The following is a 15,772-nucleotide window of genomic DNA, read 5'->3' as shown; positions in this document are numbered from 1 at the left end:
GGATCACGAGCTCAGACTGGGCTGGTTCTACAATTTCACACTGCAGACTGAAGGGTCATTCTGATATGCAAATACCTGCAAATACAAGTTTGAAAATCAGATGGGAGAACAGGATTGAAGATGGAACTGCACAAAAGATTCACTTACAAATTGACAGAGTTAATGAATGGAAGCTCCCAGGAGAAGGTGACAGACACTTTGTAAAGAAGGCCCAGGTTTAGCTGTTGTCGGAGAAAGTGGAATCAGTGAAGATGAAATTGAGGGCGTCCAGGAAAGCAGGAGGGGGACTTGAGAGAGTGTCCTGTCTCGGAAGCTGAGGAAGGACAAGTGTCTCAAAGGGGAAGGAGGCAGCAGAGCAGTGTTGTTGCCGGGAAGAATCCTAAGGAGTGAGGACGAGTAGAGGCCACCGGGGTCAGGAATTGGGAGGTCACTGGCAGCGTTAGGAGGGACAATTGTAGAAGACAGTCAGGAAAGACGACAGACTGCCATCCACTGAAAAATGGATGTGGCAGGAAAACACTGAACCTGTGAGAGGAGACTCTGCTTTGGGAAGTTTAGTCATTAAAGGAAGGAGAGAGATGATTCAGTGGTTTGAGTGACGAGCAGGGAAGGAATCGCCCTGAACGGAAGACGGCCTAAAACCTGCAGGCACAGGTAAGCATGAGGCTGCGTTCATTTAACAAGTTCAAATATCTGCTGAGCACCTACCACGTGTCCTGTTCTACGTGATGAGGCCGTAGGCAGTGAGCAGCACAGACAGACATCCCTGCCTTTGTGGGGTCTACTGCGTTCAGATGCATTGACCTGCTGTCCCTCGTGAGTGGTGAAGAGGACGCGGCAAAGCGGGGACGCTTGTGTTTACTCAAGAGCTGGGGTTCAGTTGTAGCACTCCCGGCTTACTCACAGAGGCTTTTACAATATCCTTGATCTTCACCAGTATGTTCTCGGCTTGGTTAGGAACAACCAACAGGGAAAGCAGTCAGACCAGATTTGTGGACCAGGTGAGAGGACGGTGGAGAGATGTCGCTGGCCCTAAAACGTCTAGAAGCTCTCCTAGTGTATATAACTGTGGCAGCATTTCTCAGCAGCTCCTGCGGTGAACGAGCTGCCGAGAGATCCGTCCACAGCTCTGTGCCTTCATCTTCGTAGGAAATGAAACTTGGCTGAAGTTACCCTTTTGCGTTCGCAGGAAACAGCTGCAGTGAATCTAAGTTCATGACAGGAACAATCCAAGTCACAAGACGGTAGAAAACTTTGTTAAAGCTTACTGAATGAGGCAGACACACGAGTATTTTTCTTTTAATTAAACTGGAGCATTTTTCAACTCTCACGTGATTCTAATGTGCTTTGGTTTCAGGACCATTGGTCTAAATTCCTTCCATGGAATCCAAATCATTAAGATCAAAGAACTTAGGTAACTTCTTATCACTTTAAACAGCTTCTAAAATGCACTTTTGAATTGGAAAGGCATTATTTCAAGAATTTTGAAGGAATGATGGAGAAGAAAACAACATAAAACTTAGTTTTCTGACCACCCGATTTCACCTCGTTCTCTACACACTTCATCGTAACTCTCCACGTGGCACTTGTTTGCCATAATCTGACATGTCTGTTTGTTTCTCCTTCCTAGAACACAAATTCCTGAGAGCTGGGACTTGTGTATGGTGTTTTATCACTGAACTTGCAGCACTTAAGAGTGTGTGGTACAGAGAAGGTCCTCAAACGATATTTATTAGATAATGATGCTTGAAAATCAGTTCTGCTAATGGTTATTTGTATTCCTGTTAATTGACATACTCTTTTCTCCGCATAACATTTCTAATGTGTTTCGTGTATGTATTTTCATCTTTCTATAGTTTCATGTTATTTTTTAAAAATTTTTCTTAATGTTTATTTATTTTTGAGAGAGAGAGAGAGAGACAGAGCATCAGCAGGGGAGGCACAGAGAGAGGGAATCTTCAGAATCTGAAGCAGCTCCAGGCTCTGAGCCGTCAGCACAGAGCGCGACACAGGGCTCGAACTCATGAACTGTTGAGATCATGACCTGAGCTGAAGTTGGACACTTAACTGACTCAGCCTCCCAGGCGCCCCTCTCTATTCTCATTTTAATGGCTGCACTAGAAACGCCAAAATTATTTTACCCAACTGTCCTGTTGGTGAACACTACAGTTGAATCTGGCTGTATGCTCTACCTAGATATCTATTCATCTGTGTATCTGTTTTCTCATTTAATGCTAAAATACGCTCAGTTGTATTCTTTTATCCCTTTATTAAATAAATTTACCTTAGAAGTCAGGGTAATACTGAATCAAAGGGATTTCAATACTTTTTCTCACATGTGACAATTTGTTCCATATCGTTTGTAGAAAAGATATACAGTCACCCTAAAAGATAGGTGTACCCTGCTCACTAAATTTAGAATAGTTTTAATAAATTGCCACTCTCTCTCATATTCTCTTCCTTATTAATTCATTAAGCAGAAAATTGTATGTCAGCTTAATAATTTATTGTTAGTGAAATGGAAAAGCATTCTAATAGCATTTCCCTTTTGTGTGTGTTACTTGTGCACCAAAATGTGTTTTACCTTTGTTTATGCTTTTATTAAATTAATAATATCAAATATTTGAAACACAGTGGAAATACAAGACATAACAAAGCATAAAATCCATATAGTGTGGAATAAAGCTATGTTCCTTTCTCTCTTTCTCTTTCCTTCCTTCTTTGTTTTTCTTGTTTTTGGTTTTGGTTTTTTTTTTGTTTCTTTTTTTGTTTTTTTGGAGAGGGTGCCTTTAAAGAAGGTAGATGATATAATTTCTGAATAAATGAAATAAAAGAAATAATGAAGAGGTAATTTAATAGCGAGAGTAGAGTTGGTGACAGAAAAGATACAATGAGCTAAAGAAGATATGATTAGAATGTTAGCAGAGAGAAAAGAGAAAATGAAAAGCCAATATTTAACCACATTCTGTAGCATTACCTAAGAGGAAGACACTGAATGTAGGGGATAACCTTGCTGAGCCAAGCCGCTGTCCATAATAGAAAAAATGAGAGTTGCTCTTTTCAGATATTCAGCAAGCAGAGAATGAGGTGGCCCACGGGAGATCTTAGAGGCAATCAGAGATTACGATGGAAGCAGACAGTCTTAAGAAGAGGAGGCAAAATCAAGGACTAGATGAGACATCCAGAGGCAAACGGCTGAGCCCATCCCGCTTCCGTCTAGGTTCAAAGCAGTCCAGGTAATGAATCTGTCGGGTAATGGTCACTGAAGTCTCCATTTCAACCAGCAGGGCAGGAATGAGAACAAAGAGCAAAGGGACAGCAGTGGCAGGAAAGAGCAACGGTCTGCTCTAAGACTGCTCTTCATAAGGCATCTCCGTTTAGAACCATGCCTGCACATCACAGGACCAAAACGAGGAAATGCACTTAATACAAGAAATATAAATATAATAGTTCAAATAAGGGGAAGAGAAACTACATTTTGTTAAACATACACCATGTAACGGGCATTAGGAGAGAAGCATTATACCCAGTAAATTATTTACTCCTCACCTCGACCCAGCTGCAGTGGTTGTGATTCCATCTTACAGACAAAGAAATGGAGTTTAAAGAAATGTCACTTCCCAAGGTCACCCATCTGGTAAGAGGGGAGCTGGGATTCACACTTCAGTCTGATCACAAACGCCTCATCTCTTCTCCTACTGTCTCTCTTAAGGCTAAAAAGGAAAATCTCTGTCTTCCTTCTAAAGACGTGCCATCTTATATCAATTCTATAATTTAATGATGTGACAGAGTCAATGAAATATGATATAGGACTGCCTCTTGATAGAAGTTATGGCAGAGATATTTTTCAAAATAACAAAGCCGGGTGCCTGGGTGGCTCAGTTGGTTAAGTGTTCAACTTGATTTTGGCTCAAAATCAATCTCGCAGTTCGTGACTTCAAGCCCTGCATCAGGCTCTGCACTGACAACGTGGAGCCTGCTTGGAATTCTCTCTCTTCCTCTCCCTCTGCCTCTCTCTCTCAAAATAAAAAAATAAACATTTTTTAAGCAAAAAAAAAAAATAAAAATAAAATAACAAAGCAGTTTAGATTTGAATATGCACTCTTGGATGGATGGCAGGGGTCTGGAACTGAAAATTTCTGAGAGATGGCTTCTTTGTTTGGCTATGTTCTTTACACTTAAATGATAACTCTTCTCTCTGAAATATTCTACCTTCCAATAACTGGCAAAAACCATTTTCTACAGAAGCTCTTTTGCTTTGCTCGTCTGAAAAAAATGAACATTTTCTGATAGACTACACCCACAAAAAGAGTCTGTTATTAATAATGCAAAAACTAAGGTGTGCTTGGTGGCAGGGGGGGAGGTATCTTGTAAAATCAAAGAAGGATCATGGAGGAAAAAACTCAGGGCCCTCAAGAGACTAGGCCCACACCGTACCTCCCTCACCTCCTACTCCAGAAAGCAGTAACTCACGGGGGAGGGACAGGAAAGGAAGTGAACACGATGTCCACTGGGGGGTGCAGATAGGGGCTGACCAGTCTTGTGTGCCCCCACATCCCTACCTCTGTTTCCTAACACAGGGAGAGGGTGGGCTCCCTTTCTCCCACTCAAAAACCCAGGGGAGATTATGAAAAGTGATCACCAAACATGACCGCTCGTCCTTCTTCATTGATTCTTTTGGGGAAGAGTCAACGAGTGAGAGAGCAGAGGCCACTAATGGTTCCCAGTATTAGACAAAGTTATATTCTCATGCTGCTGCTTTTAAACAAAGATTGCTTCTTAGCTCCAGGGATCCCATGGACCCTCTTACCTCGGAGGAAGTCCTGCTCAAAGGCAAGTGCTTTCCCCACCAAGCACCATGAATTCTTATCTGATGAACTAGTTGGATTTCAGAGTAACTGCATATTTCACTGACTTTCACTCACTTACTCTCCCATTAGGATATCAGCTGTCTGAAGGTAAAAGCCATTTTTCATTCACCCCAGCATCCCATCTCCTGCTCAATCAATCCTTTTTGAATAATTATGTTAGACTTTATTCTTTAAGAACCTAGTGGAATCACCTCCGAGAATCACCTCCGAGACAGCTTCCATCAGCAACACTAACTTCTCAGGGCGCTCAGATTAGAACAAAAGTAAACATGTCTTTGTCTTCTACACAACTTTCCTCTTTTCCAAGTATCCCCGACATCAGTTCCAAGTACTTGAGCTTTTATTCTCCTGGCTCAAACTTCCGGAGAGGTAGTTCAAATCGCTACCTGTAGCTAATCCTGTTATCTGTACCTTCCGAGCCAACCGTGTATTCTCCTAGTCTTCCAGGTTGTATTCCTCCCCAACCCGGCACCCCTCCCCATTCCCTGCAGGGTGTTTCTGTCCATCCTCTGGGCCCCTGCACTTGCCCTTGTTCCCCCAGCCACTCTAACCCACATCTCCACGGTTCTTTCCCCACCTCTCTGAGTCTTTCCCTATGTATCAAACACTATAAGAGTGTTTTGTAAACATAATCCCTTCACTGTCACCATAAGCCTTTGGCATGGATACTATTTCCCCTTTCCCATGATGAGCTGACTAAAGGACAGAGAGGCTAACCAACTTGCCCAAGGTTACAACTAGCAAGGAGGAAAACAGGAATCTGAACCCGGAGTACCTGCATTAGATTCCACCATGGGCTCGGCCTTCCTTTTCTCTTTTCAAACGCCATCTTTAACGTTCACATTTATAGCCTCACATCCGCCTCGGTTTGCTTTGTCTTTTGTTTTTACTTTTTATCTTGAAATTCTTTTAGATTCGGGAACAGACCGCTAACATAGCACAAAAGCTCCCTGGCACCCATCTCTCACCTTCTCCCACGTTCTCATTTTATATAATCTTAGCACAATTACCAAAACCAGGAAACTGACATTTGTATGATACTATTAAATAATAAGCCTCAGAACTTATTTCACCAGTTTTTCATACGGTATTTTTTATGTTTATCTAGTTTATCGCGTGCATAGATTCATGTAATGACCAGCACGGTCAAAGCATCCCCAAAACACTCCCTTGAGAATATAGAACGCTTCCATCACCACAAAGAAACTCCCTCATGCTCTCCCTTCCTAGTTACACCCTCACCGCTAACCCTGGCAACCGTACGTAGTCATTTGAAGACTGTACACGCTATAGATAAAATCATACGGTATGTAACCTTCTGAGATTGGCTTTTTTCGCTCAACATAATACTCCTGAGATCCATCAGCTGTTGTAGACACCAACAGTTTATTACTTTTTATTACTGACTAGTATTCCACTGAATGGGTACACAGCTTATCTGCCACGATAGCTTTTTCCAGCCCCCTATGCTTCTGCTATAATAATCCAGTGATTCTCAAAATATGGTGGCCTCCCTTCAACTGGGAGTGATTATTAAAAACTCTGAACCCCATTTCAGACCCATTCAATCTGACTATCTGTGGGTTAAGACCGGGGGTTACGATATCTATGTTCAAATACTTGAATTCACACTGTAAAAATGGTTACTTTTTAGCTGTATTAAGCTAGACACCAAGTAGCTACTGTTGACATTAGAAATGGCGATGGTTAACTGGAATTCGGATTATGAAACACATTCTCCGGAGGCAATTAGTTACAGTGATTGACATTAGACCTTCTGCTAATTAGAGCAATAAATGTCATAATTTTTTTGAAAACGGGTGGCTTATTCCACAGCATTGGCATGTTAGAAATGGGTTCCCACTGGTGAAATGAAAGGTATTAATACTTCAGAAACTCCCCCACCCAACCTGACCCGAACAGAATACAAGTATCTGAAAATGTCTGTAGCCTTTACCCTTACTTATGCCATCAACTTGGAGGGCTCTGATGATAGGATCCTATCTTAGGAAGAAACTTGGTCTGCTCGGCCGAAGCTTTAATGCAGAACAGTAGGAAGAGAAGCACCTAAAAGACACAGAACCACAGAGTGTGAAAGTACTTTCTGTCATGTTCACTCATCAGAACGCAAGGCAGTGTCGGGCCCTGAATCGGCCCTCAGTGAATATCTAGTGAATTTTTAAATGTGCTCTGTTCTTCTGCACTTTAATAGTGTTAGCTAGAGTCACAAAACCAATTTAACCCTTACCTACTAGAATTCAAGGTCTTTCATAGACAAATGCTTTTAGGTTCAAGATATGTGAACCAAATAGACATACTGTACAAGCATTATTATAAGATTCCCAACTGCTGATTATTTTCTAGGATTGTACAATGTCAGGGGAGAAGCAGAAGGACATGTGTTCTTGTCTCTGAAGGTTCCACAATAATGTCCTGATATTCCAGAAAAAGAATTAAAACTGTAATGCAAAAAAAAAAAACAAAAAAAACAAAAAAAAAACCCACTAAACTTGAAGGCCATCTGGTGATGAAATCTGTCACTTTTATGTCACAGTTACTTCTCCATACTGCACTTGTCACTTGAGGCTACAACTCAGGCTCAGAAACCACACACACACAGTTTCCAAGCCTTGTAAAAAGCCACACCATGGAAGCCACATGCGTTCATTCATGAGTGCACCTGGCCTCTGGCTAACTCCCCTCCTCTTGGTTGGCTCATATTTGACCTACAGTCTCAGAGACCCAGTTCACTGGAGGGGAATAATCTGAATATTTCTAAGCCAGGAGGACTGCAAAATGTTTTACAATGAAAAGATGAAAGGGCAAAAGCAAATGCCAGTGAGTTAGAAAAACAGAGTGTTTACAGACAGTGATGGCAGGTAATCTAACTTAACGGCAACCAGAAAGGAAATGGTGGATGGTTTTGACATTAGCATATCTGCAAAAAGCCATGACAAATCACCTTATGAATTTTATATCCCATCAAAAGTAGCTCCATAAATCAACAGTTAATCTTTCCAGAGTCCATTTTTTTAACCAAAAGAAAAAAAATAGTTACTCTGTAACTGCACTGGATAAACTGTTGGAACTGACTACTGATGGCTTGAAGACGTGCACTGAGAATATGGCATCAATTACCTTATTATAAATGTTAAAATAACTATTGTGTATTTGCTGAAAATATTCTAAATCTCTCCTTTTCCTATAAACATACTGCTGTGTGATTGATTTCTCTACTCTGAGTATTATTAAAACAAAACAGAAACAGCTTAAAAATACATTATCCTCTGCAAGTAGCATTGCCTTCAGTACAATTTATATTAAGCAAACTAATAACCATGAAACAAGCTCATTTAAATGGAGAACTTTAGAAGCGCCTGGGTGGCTCAGTCAGTTAAGCGTCTGACTTCGGCTCAGGTCATGGTCTCAAGGTTCAAGGTGAGTTCAAGCCCTGCGTCAGGCTCAAGAGTCTGAAGCCTGCTTCAGATTCTGTGTCTCCCTCTCTCTCAACCCCTCACACTTTGTCACTCTCTCTCTCTCAAAAATAAGTAAATATTAAAAAAATATCTTTTAATGTGGAACTTCTAATTTTTAGTGACACACATAATGTGTGTTCCAAGCATGAGTATAGATTTTTAAAGTGGAAACTCTTGATTTACTCTGTAACTTTCCATTCAGCTACAAGTTTGAAGACCAAAAGTTATGTGCAATACAATTATATTAATTGCTTATGAATCAGTGCCTTCAAATTTGTGACTCTTCTATTTTCCTATGTTACGACTGCTTTATTTTTATTATAACAATTTTGCGCCCACTGATTCTAACAAAAGAATTGGGCTTGACTTGTTGTCTTTTTTATTTTTCCTAGCGAATAATTCCTTTCATATTCCCCAAAAGTGTAGTTCCCAATGGATGGAAAACACTTTTTTTTTAATGGTCTTTCTTCGCAGGTAGTTTGCAAAGCGCTGACCTGGAGGGCCGTTCTTGGCCAGTGCTCTGGTTCCTCCACTCCAACCGCAGAACCAGGGCGCAGCCTCACACCTGCCCAAAACCAAGCCTGTCTGAAATTCGGACCGTTGGTTCATTTCTTAGGAATCCGGCTCCACGATTTCCCCAGACTTGAAACTTTTAAAATGATCACTTACTTCCTAGAAAAGCTAACTAGACAGGCGTTTTTGTTGTCCTTAAGTTGTAATGACAGGGCTCTGGTTATACAGTAGAGTTCTAATAAGTATACGCAAGTGAAAATTTCACCGCCTAAGAGAACAAATCATTTGATTCCATAATATTTTTGCCATGTGAGTTCACTCAGTTACTTATACGCAAAACTTAGAAGATTAGGATGTATGCAGTTTCAGAAACTGGCCACCAATTTAACTGTTACTGTGTGACAAGGTGTCTTTTTTTTTTTAGTTTTATTTATTTTTGAGAGAGGGAGCACAAGTGGGGGAAGGATGGCTGTGGAGGGGGGGGGGGGGGCGGAGCAGGGAGGCGAGGACAGAAGATCTGAAGTGGGCTATGTGCCGAGAGCAGCAAGCCTGATGCGGGGCTCGAACTCATGAACTGCAAGATCATGACCTGACCCGAAGTCCCGACACTCATCCACTCATCCAACTGAGCCACCGAGGTGCCCCAACAAGGTGTCTTTATACAGGAACAAACAGGAGAAAACAGTAAACAGCTAGCCACTTCGCAGTATAAAGAAGCCACCTGAACCACTAGCCTGCACCGCTCAGAGGCTACATAAGACAGACACTACTTTGTGAATATGCACGGTGCTCTCTCACAAGGACCATACTACTCCTCCGGTCGTTTGCAGGTTTTGAGAAATCAGGTAAGCACAGATTAATGTACTTCTAAAATGATAATCTAGTGACAGCATAAAGTCAGTGAAATGGGCTATTAACTTGCCATAGAGATTTGGCAGGAAGAATTCAATGCAATACTGTTCCCTTTTTAGAGAAATGGAGTAGGGGTGTACTTTTAGTTGACCAAGAAATTAATATAGTTGATATGAATTACATGTGAATATTTGAAATCATGCTGAAAATCCAGAGAAAAACAGCAAGGGTATTACCCTGTTGACAAAAGAGAAGTAACTCTTTAAGAAAGGCATGTTGGCAAATATAACTCGTGTATCAACATCTTAATTTCCTTCTGTGAAACAAAGGGATGTGATCAAAAAAGAGCAGATGAGAGAAATTTCCATTTGTGACCTGGTTACCCTAGGGAGTACCCCTAAGATAGGGAGCCTAGTGAGAGAACTGCACTCAAATGTGTCAAAAGGAAAATATTTGCATATTGAAGGGTCCAGGCTCAGTTTCCAAGCGATGTTACTACAGACAGAGAGCAGTCTGACTTCACTATGAAAGGCAGGTGTTACAACCTATGTCCAAGTGGTATTTGTGGAGACTTAGTATTTAGCATTTACTAGTTTTAACACCCTGGGCAAGTTACTTAACCTCCCTCTGACTCAGCTATAGAAAGTTCCCTCTGACTCAGCTTTAGTAATTGTTAGCTACATTATTATCATAATAATAGCAACTACTATCACATATCCCTTGTTTAGTTGGAAGTTCATTATCTAATGATATTAATTCCCACACTTTCTCTGGAGATCCTTTCAGTCACAGATCATATAATTGCAATCCCATGGGATACCACCATGGGCACAACCTTCTCTTAGCTAGTGGAGAAGATCACCGAAGGTAGAAAACACATGTTGTGGGGTGCCTGAGTGGCTCAGTCGGTTAAGCGTCCGACTTTGGCTCAGGTCATGATCTCGCAGTTCATGGGTTCCAGCCCTGCATCGGGCTCTGTGCTGACAGCTCAGAGCCTGGAGCCTGCTTCGGGTTCTGTGTCTCCCTCTCTCTCTGCCCCTACCCCACTTGCTCTCTCTCTCTCTCTCTCTCTCAAAAATAAATAAACATAAAAAAATTTTTTTAATAAAAAATAAAAAAAAAAAAAAAGAAAATACATGTTCTGAAATACTTGTCTTTCTTGGTAGCCCTTATTTCGGAACTCTGAACTCTGAATAATGAGTTCCATATTCACTTAAGAAAGAAAGAAGCTTTTTCTTCCCTTATAAAAATGAAGTAAGCATTTTATTTTAAATAACTAGTAACATCTGTCACCTCTATTTAACGTTAAACTCGGTTTTACAAGAATGTTTTAAGCTAGTGAGGCACAAGGCATTTTGGGACCAGGAAGGAGACACAACAATGCAGAAGTCTACTAATAAGTAAGATTTACTGCATGGAGGTAGGTCTGGAAGGCCACAGGAGAAGGGAAGGCATTCTAGGTTTAAAAAACACCATTTATTTTCACCTTTCTCCTTCCGTTGTCTGGATAACATGAATCATGTTAGTCATGTGATACTTTGCCAGACAAGTATCACCATGCCTCTGTGGCCTTTCTAAAATAACGCTGATTTCTTGTTTCTTTAATCACTTTCAGTCTTTGAGCAATGTTATTGCCTGAAACTGTCACTTTCCCAAGTTCACAGCATTCATAAATCTTCAGTATCTATTTTTCCATTTTAGAAAAATATATCAAAATGTAAAAACCACAAGAGAAAGAAAACTTCAACAGTACAGATAAGGAAACAGATAAGGAAAAAAAAAAAACATAGAAGAGGAATCTGTATTCACTCCACTAAGTCATTTGACATACATTTAATGAATCTTATCATGGTTGAGATGTTGTATAATACACAGGGCTAGAGATGGGACATTGGTCCCTGCCCAAGGATCTCTGCCCTCAAGGCATTCAGGTGTCACTGTGAGACAGTCCTGAAAATAAATAATCGAAATGTAATAGGACACTTCCCCAAAAAGGGGTACCATGTCACTATTAAGAATTACAATAATGGGGTGCCTGAGTGGCTCAGTCGGTTAAGTGTCCAACTTTGGTTCAGGTCATGATCTCATGGTTTATGAGTTCGAGCCCTGCATCGGGCTCTGCTCTGACAGCATGGAGCCTGGACCCTGCTTCAGTTTCTGTGTCTCCTTCTCTCTCTGCCCTCCCACCACCCCCCGCCCCAACTCATGCTGTATCTCTCTCTCTCTCTCTCTCTCTCTCTCTCTCTCAAAAATAAACATTAAAAAATTTTTAAAAAAGGAATTACAATACTTATGAGCTTACTGACATGAAAAGACGTTTAAAAAACATGGAGCTAAAAAATCCGGTTACGAAGTGTATATGCATTATGATCCTAATTTAGGATCCTAATAGGATCCTAATTTCATCCTAATTTATGGTCCAAAATCATAAATGTCTCTATGTAAAATATGTATTTACAAACAAAATATTAAAAATCTAAATGAAAATATTATCATTGATTACATGTGGCTGGTGGGAGTATGGATGCTTTTCTTTGTTTCTTATCTACATTTTCCAATTTTGTTCATCTAACTTAAAAGGCGCTGAAATGCAGTAGGATGTTGCACTAATGAGTATCAGAGAGCGCCAAGGGGCTGGAAAAAAATGAGCACTTACGTGTTTGGGTTTGTCAGAAAGGGCTTCCCAGGACAAAGGGGAGGAAAGCGTAAAAGTGCAGCCTATTTCCAAGTTTACAGTTGGGCCCGCGTATCCACTTGGGGTGGAAGAGAGTCAAGGACAGAAGGACTTTGGAATTAAATAAAAAGAGGAGACAGCTTGATTTGAAGTAAGGAAGTGAAAAGTGCCTCTAATAACCAGATAAACATCTCAGACTGGCACAGAACTTGGAAGAAAACGAGGAAGCAGATGGGTGCCGAAGGAACGGAGTAAGTCCACTGACACATCTCTGTCTCTTCCCCCAAATCAATGGGCGGAAAGAGCAGCGCCGGTCTGTCCCCAGGTGGGCTCTCTACAGCATCCCGTTCTCTAGGCTGGAGGGATGAAGCTAACTCTGGACTCCAAGTCAGGCCAAGCAGATAAGTGAGGGAAAAGAGACCACGAGAGGGAAGAAGTGAAATAAGGGGGAAATGCAAAACAAGACAGAAATGAAAAAGAATGTCAGTTGCTCTAACACAGGATAAAGATACTTCAAGGGGAAAAGAAATCAAAAGTTAACGCTAAGAGAGATGACAGAGGAGGTTCAAATGTGTGCCATTCCACGAACATTAATCAACAAGGGGAAGCGATGTTCCATTTGTGAGCAATCTGATGATAATGCGGCTACCACAGGACTGACTACAGAGCACGGCAGAAATACTGTAGCGCTGCTTCTGCAACACTTTTTGATCGAGGCGCTTTGTTACGGGGAGAAAAAACCGTGGTGGGGAAGATCACTCATTTTCACTAGGTCTGTATTCCTGTTTATGTATGCACGGGGGGCGGGGGGGGGGGGAACGCCGTAGAAATGATTTAGAACTATGATCCACTGTGTGCTACAACCTCTTCTCAAAGATGGCGGTCATCCTCACCCTGTAACGTTAAAAGTGACATTCATGTGGAAGGGAGGAAAAAAGAAACTAGAATAAAGTAAATGTTTCCAATTTTTATTTGCAACAGTCCTGTGCTTTTGATCTCATTGGACCTATTTTTTTTTTATGTTTACTTATTATCTTGAGAGAGAGAGACAGATGCAAGCAGGGGAAGAGCAGAGAGACAGGGAGACACAGAACCCGAAGCAGGCTCCAGGCTCTGAGCTGTCAGCACAGAGCCCAATGCGGGGCATGAACTCACGAACCACGAGATCATCACCTGAGCTGAAGTCGGACGCTTAACCGACTGAGCCACCCAGGCGCCCCTCATTGGACTTATTTTTGATGTGTTCTTTGGGTTTACAAATAATTACAGTTGCCCTAATTTTTAGAAGAAAGGACAACTGATAGTAAATATTTTACCAACGGTCAAGAAAAAATATCGCACAAAAGGCGCTATTGATGAAAACAGTCATTTCATTGGTTTCCCTTTTCCTCCATCATTTTCAGGATTATCTTCATTTCAACTGAATTATTACTTAGTTATTCCCCTGAGCATTTTCCCTTCCCTTTGTACCAACTAGGTAACCAGTAGAGCTGTTTGTACATTAAGTCATTTTAGTATAAAGTCAAAGGATCGAGACTGGCTCAGCTCTTTAAACCTTTTTCTACAAGCAGTACTTGCCCCCATAAGAATGCATCTAAGACTAGCATACTCTTTATAAACTATTAATAGTCTGGATTCTATATGGAACACACAGGCCTTAGTCCAAGAAGTAAACAGCAGATATGAAATCAAAAAATGTTGATAAATAAATGAAAAACCTTGAAATTTCTTATTAAATTTCCCAATGAAACAAACAAAAATGACAATGATCAACAGGAAAGGAAGGAGGTAACGAGAGCACCTCCATGCACAGATCATTTAATTGCTGTAACACTTAAAGAAAAAAATCTTAAGAAAAATTTTGTTCTGGTTAATTACCGAACCATGAGCTCCCATCTCCTAGCTCCTTGGTCTTGGCACTGACCTTTTGAGTTCAATCTCCATCATATACTTTTCATATGCCCACATCCCCTTCTTCAACCTAGACTTTGGGTTCTGAGAATAGAATGATAGTTGCCTTTTATCAAGCTCCATATGGGCACCGTTCCAACAGCTTCACAGGAATTGAGATTACCTGATCTTCATACCTGCCACTCCGAATGACATCGTTACTCTCATTTCATAGCTGAGACACAGGGACTGATAACACGGATTTGGTTAAGAAAGCTGCTCCAGGCCCCAGAGTTAGTGAAGGAGCAGATGGGGAGTTAGGGAAATAGCACATTGATAGGGCCTGAGCACTAAATAGTCACAGAAGTCACATCCATGGGTTATAAAATCTCATATTCTCAAATGCTATTTGAGAGCTATAGGGAGTCACTCCAAGAATCACAGCTATGGAACTGTTTGTTTGTTTAAAATAAACCTTTTGTGGGGCACCTGGATGGCTCAGACAGTTAAGCGTCCGACTTCAGCTCAGGTCACCATCTGGCTGTTCATGAGTTAGAGCCCCACGTCGGGCTCTGTGCTGACAGCTTGGAGCCTGGAGCCTGCTTTGGTCTGTGTTTCCCTCTCTCTCTGTCCCTCCTCTGGTCACACTCTGTCTCTCTCTCTCTCTCTCTCTCAAAAATAAATAAGTTTAAAAAAAAATTAAAATAAATAACCTTTTGTGAATTAAAATGTGTTTCTGCTCTGAAAAAGTAATCCCTTTGTACTCAGAGGTTTCCAAAATGTGTTTTCCACCTTTCCCCTTAATTTTCCACCTTTTTCAGTTGTATCTAGCACCTAAGCAGCTCAAAGCTAAGGGTTACAAGTGTAGGTTCTGATGCAATTCTCTCACTGTACGATGAGGATGATATTAATACCTACCTCATCCGGGGCAGCAGGGGTGGTTAAAGACTAAGAGAGATAATATATTTCATCAGCTTGGCAGTAATGGAGCCAACCCATGAAGTTCTAATAGGTACAACTCTAAGAACTTTACACGGAATAACTCCTTAATACTCCAAGTAGCCCTATAAGGAAGGTACTCCTATGATCCTCATTTTACAGATAAGAAACTAAAGCAAAGAGGGGTTAGCAAGCTTGCCAAAGACACAGAGCTGATGTCAGAGCCAGGATTCTAACCCCAAGTTCTTGCTCCTGACCATGACACCCTACTGTGCCTATAATAACTGTTTCATAAAATGCTAGCTCTCTAGACAGCTCACTTGAGGCTGAGCCCTTACCAAGTTAATCACTGAACCATTAAGAAGTCAGTCTGGCTTGTAAAGTCTTCTCCATGCATCAAAAGACTGTAATTCTGGGGCACCTGGGTGGCTCTGTCGGTTAAGCGCCCAACTTCAGCTCAGGTCATGATCTCACAGCTTGTGAGTTTGAGCCCCACATCAGGCTCTGTGCTGACAGCTCAGAGCCTAGAGCCTGCTTCAGATTGTGTCTCCCTCTCT

The sequence above is a fragment of the Panthera uncia genome, chromosome D1 (genome assembly GCF_023721935.1).
Source record: "Panthera uncia isolate 11264 chromosome D1, Puncia_PCG_1.0, whole genome shotgun sequence".
NCBI lineage: Eukaryota > Metazoa > Chordata > Mammalia > Carnivora > Felidae > Panthera > Panthera uncia.
Note: the sequence above shows the minus strand (reverse complement) of the source record.